The sequence below is a fragment of the Populus alba genome, chromosome 2, assembly GCF_005239225.2.
Source record: "Populus alba chromosome 2, ASM523922v2, whole genome shotgun sequence".
NCBI classification, from domain to species: Eukaryota; Viridiplantae; Streptophyta; class Magnoliopsida; order Malpighiales; family Salicaceae; genus Populus; species Populus alba.
In genome coordinates, this window is record NC_133285.1 from 9,406,173 (window position 1) to 9,410,623 (window position 4,451).

The 4,451-nt window shown below is 38.3% G+C and overlaps 1 pseudogene; it reads left to right on the forward strand.

Annotated features, from left to right (window-relative positions):
- Positions 1-747: 747 nt before the first annotated feature.
- Positions 748-3,484, forward strand: LOC118058628 (cytochrome P450 78A3-like; annotated as a pseudogene).
- Positions 3,485-4,451: the final 967 nt, after the last annotated feature.

Below are 4,451 nucleotides of genomic sequence, written 5' to 3' on the forward strand. Positions count from 1 at the left end.
TGTAGAAACAATGGAGCGAAATTCCAAAAATGTTGTTAAATTCATAATTTATGAATGTAGCAGCACTTTGATTGGCGAACATATACGGCAGGTGTCCTGACGCAGAACATCGGCAAAGGAGGAGAACATCCAACCAAACTTGAGTGTGCGTGTCACGCGCCTCAGGGAAGAGGGTTACCCGTATGGTGGCAATCATGGCGGCTCAAGCTGCGTAATTTTCCTAACTATAAATTTAAATGCCAGCACTTAGCCGTTATACGAAGCGCTTGTTTCTATTGATGGCACCGCAGGTCCGTTCAGAGGATTTTCGGCATCCTGGAATAGAGATGAAACAGATTTATTTGTACCGACAGAATTAGAACCATTTGATAGTTGATACTGTAGTCGCTGATATTTTTTCAAAATATTTTTTTTATTTAAAAATATATTAAAATAATATTTTTTAATTTTTAAAAATTTATTTTTAACATTAGCATATTAAAATAATATATATAATTTTTTTTTTTAAAAAAAATTTAAAAATAAAAAAATAAATACTCTTAAAAGTGTACATAGATGTTAAATATCCGTAGATAAAGTATGTATATTAATTTTATTTTTGTAGTAAATGCATAATTTCTCAAATGATAAGTTTTAGAAATAAATTTAATGACTTAAAAAATATTTTTAAATTTATTTTATGCTAAACTTAAAAATTCTAAATTATTATTTGAAGTAGGTATAGGGATGCACGTCTAATACAGAAAGACGGGTATAAGAATTTTAAGAGAAAAATATTAAGATAAAAGGTAGATCTTCCGATTAAATGTATCTTCGTTGCCATCACCGCGAGATTCTTGTCCCTCTCTATCTGTATATATAAACACCATCCAAGCATTCTCATCCAGTCCCTAAAAACAACAAGCCACTCTCCTTAAATTCTGAGTGTGGGCAACAGACAATTAACTCTGTGTTGATTTCTGTATCCTCTCCCCAATCTTCAAAACTCCTAATTGAGCCAGCCCGCCATGAGAACAGACATAGATAGCTTCTGGATCTTTGCTTTGGCCTCCAAATGCAGAGTCTTTACACAAGAAAATATTGCATGGCCGCTTTTGATCATGGGTTTAGCCTGGATAGCCACGACCCTTATTTACTGGGCATACCCTGGGGGTCCTGCTTGGGGCAAATACAAACTCAAAAACACTTCCTTCACAATTTCTAAACCAATTCCAGGTCCCAGGGGATTGCCTCTTATAGGCGCCATGAGGCTTATGACCTCCTTAGCACATCACAAGATTGCAGCGGCTGCCGCTGCATGCAAAGCCAGGAGGCTCATGGCGTTTAGCCTCGGTGATACTCGTGTTATCGTGACATGCAATCCTGATGTGGCTAAAGAAATACTGAACAGTTCGGTGTTTGCAGATCGTCCGGTTAAAGAATCTGCTTATAGCCTAATGTTCAATAGAGCGATTGGGTTCGCTCCTTATGGTGTTTACTGGCGAACCCTAAGAAAAATAGCCTCTACACACCTTTTCTGCCCCAAACAAATCAAAACTGCGGCGTCTCAACGACGCCGAATTGCTTCTGAAATGGTGTCCATGTTCAATGGCCATGAAGGGAGTAGCTTCACCGTTCGCGGATACTCAAGAGGGCTTCACTTAATAACATGATGTGCTCAGTTTTCGGACGCGAGTATGAATTGGATTCATGTAATAGTGAAGTTGAAGAACTGAGAGCTCTAGTTGATGAAGGGTACGATTTACTGGGTACACTTAACTGGACCGACCACCTTCCCTGGCTGGCGGATTTTGACCCTCAAAAAATCCGATTCAGGTGCTCAAATCTGGTGCCAAAAGTGAACCGGTTTGTCAGCCGAATCCTGGCTGAGCATAGAGCTCAAGCTGGGAAAGAAACCCCGGATTTCGTTGATGTTTTGCTGTCTCTTCAAGGCCACGATAAATTATCGGACTCCGATATGATTGCCGTCCTTTGGGTAAGCAAGCAGACACACGTATATAAGTACATCACACGTGAATAAGCTACACTAGTTTTGGTCCAAACATGTAACTTGCTATTGTTATGTGTGCTAGAGGATGTGCATACATATAATTTATTTCGATGACAAGCAATTATTCTGCTATTTCTGTCTTGTAGCAAGTTATTGTACTGACTGAAGATTGCCTTGTTTCACTTTCTTTACGCGTAGGAAATGATTTTCAGGGGGACTGATACGGTGGCAGTTTTGATGGAGTGGATTCTAGCTAGAATGGTACTTCATGCTGGTGTTTTATCAAAGGTCCATGATGAGCTTGACAAAGTTGTTGGAAGATCAAGGGCCGTAGCTGAATCTGATATCACGGCGATGGTGTATCTCCAGGCAGCAGTGAAGGAAGTGTTGAGGCTACACCCACCTGGCCCACTTCTCTCGTGGGCCAGGCTTGCCATCACTGATACAACCATAGATGGGTATCACGTGCCTAAAGGGACCACAGCAATGGTTAACATGTGGGCCATTTCAAGGGACCCAAAGTCTTGGGAGGACCCGCTTGAATTTATGCCTGAGAGATTCGTGACTAAGAAGGGAGAGCCGGAGTTTTCTGTTCTTGGGTCGGATCTAAGGCTTGCTCCGTTTGGTTCCGGTAGGCGAACCTGCCCGGGAAAGACATTGGGCTTAACTACGGTGACCTTTTGGGTTGCGTCACTACTTCACGAGTATGAATGGCTGCCGTGCGATGGAAATAAAGTTGACCTATCAGAAGTACTGGGTCTGTCCTGTGAGATGGCAAATCCATTGACCGTTAAACTGCGGCCCAGGCGTTCCCATTATAAGCCCACTGTACTAGGTGTACAGAACTACGTACTAGATATCTAGTCTGGATCCAAAAAAAAAAAAAAAAAGGAAAAAAGAGAAGGAAGACTTCTCCGTGATGGGGTTGCAAATCTTAATCCTTGATCCACCATATGATCATGTTGTCTTTTGTCTGTCTCTTGGGTGTCGGTCTTTTTGTTTTTTTTTTTTTTTTTTTTTTTTTTTTTGTTTTTTTTTTTTTTTTTTTTAAATTTAACAGTCGAGTGTCCAATATCGTGTCCCTTATTTATATATGTTAATGTCATGACATGTTTCAACTGGTGTAAATACGAGTGGAAAAAAAAAAAAAAAAAAAAGAGTTTTCAAGTTTCAATGTCTCTCTGCAGCTCATCACGAATTCACCTTCAGTGTATTCCATGAGGGTGCCAAAATAGCTCAAGTTAGCTGCCCATTTACAATCCTCAAGTAAGAAATAAGGTTTGAAAGCGGCAAGTGAATCCAACACATGACTACATAGTTGCATTTGTCTTTTGTAGCTTCTTGACAAGATACCTAAAAGAACTGCAGATTAATATGTGAACCTGCTGTTCCTGGACCTTGTCGTATGCTATTGGAATGTGCTGCTTTCTTTTTCATCGCGGTATGCCATGGCTTCCGTGGATTTTATGATTGAAGATTTTAATTTGCCAGTGAGATATGGTGTTTCTATCGATTACAAACCTACGGTATTAACCTTGCTAGTACTTCAGCTTAGTTGATCCAATAAAACCTCGAATAAATCCAATCCTTTGAATTACTAGTCCAAGCATGATTTCTCAGAGAAAATCCCACAAAAGAAGCAAGAAAATAATATTGAAAAGATGGATATTTTCTGCGCAAAGTCAGAAAATAATGTATCTTATTTCTTTAATCTACGCGTTACTTTTTTTTTTTGTTGGTAAAGTTACATACAACTTAAAATGATTAAGTGATTCAAATAAAATTTTCCTCCATTTATTTTGACTAATTCGTTCAATCATTGATTTAGGATTGAACTAGCAACGCGAAGACCTAAAATCCTTATCGAGTTGGCAACGAGGACAAGTATGTTAACAATTGTTCAAACATTATTCAACTTGTGTGATCTATCAATTGACAATTTGTAATTTCAGATTTTAACTTATTCTTGAGAATGAGATGGATTTACTTTTCTTTTTCGTCTCGCCTTTTGCTTGCTTGTCTTTCATGATTTTATTTCTCTAATTAATTGTTCAGTCCATTGCATATCTAGTGTTTGTTTCGATCAATAACGTTGACGTTTTGGGTTTTTTTTTCCTTTTTTTTTCAGAACGCCAAAAGCTACCGTCACGTATATTATTTTCAATACAATTTTTTTTTAAATCATACATAACCAAATACTTCTATATGTTTAATATCAATACAAAAGCTAGTGTGTTATACCATACTTGACACGCATTTTGTGGTACAAATGGTGGGGATAAAACCATCTGCCGCCGATGATCAAGTGGAGGCGGAACCCATGCTAGCCCCACTTCACTATCGTTACGGTTTTTCATGCAGAAAATGTGATTAATTTTAGCTAGGTAAGTATCAAATTACTTCTCCATTAATCTTGTCAGAAACATCTGATAGAACACTTGTGTTAAATGAAATTTCAAAT